The sequence below is a fragment of the Penaeus monodon genome, unplaced genomic scaffold, assembly GCF_015228065.2.
Source record: "Penaeus monodon isolate SGIC_2016 unplaced genomic scaffold, NSTDA_Pmon_1 PmonScaffold_573, whole genome shotgun sequence".
Taxonomy (NCBI): Eukaryota; Metazoa; Arthropoda; class Malacostraca; order Decapoda; family Penaeidae; genus Penaeus; species Penaeus monodon.
Genome location: NW_023660696.1, coordinates 14,018 through 14,830, shown reverse-complemented (window position 1 = coordinate 14,830; position 813 = coordinate 14,018).

Below are 813 nucleotides of genomic sequence, written 5' to 3'. Positions count from 1 at the left end.
TTTTTGAAATGGGTGAAATGGGCCTGTTTGGCGCCCTTGCCTGTTTTGTATGGGTGAAAATAGCCTGTTTTGGACGCCCCGTTGCCTGTTTTGTATGGGTGAAATAGCCTGTTTTGGACGCCCGTTGCCTGTTTTGTATGGGTGAAATAGCCTGTTTTGGACGTGTGTAATGTTACCTGTTTTGTACTGGTAATATAGCCTGTTTTGGACGTGTGTAATGTTGCCTGTTTTGTACTGGTAATATAGCCTGTTTTGGACGCCCCGTTACGTTACCTGTTGTTTTGGGTAATTTCCCTGTATGACCTTTATGGGTAAGAATACCTGCGTTATAGTTGTATATTTGCTGTACTTTTAGCCATTTTTATTTGTTTCTATGTGGTGCGATGTGCTCATATTTATATGCATTGTGATGTGGTCATATTCATTCCCATGTGATGTGGTCATATTCATTTCCCATGTGATGTGGTCATATTCATTTCCATGCGATGTGGTCATATTCATTTCCATGCGATGTGGTCATATTCATTTCCATGTGATGTGGTCATATTCATTTCCATGCGATGTGGTCATATTCATTCCCATGTGATGTGGTCATATTCATTCCCATGTGATGTGGTCATATTCATTTCCATGCGATGTGGTCATATTCATTTCCATGTGATGTGGTCATATTCATTTCCATGCGATGTGGTCATATTCATTTCCATGCGATGTGGTCATATTCATTTCCCATGCGATGTGGTCATATTCATTTCCATGTGATGTGGTCATATTCATTTCCATGTGATGTGGTCATATTCATTCCCATGTGAT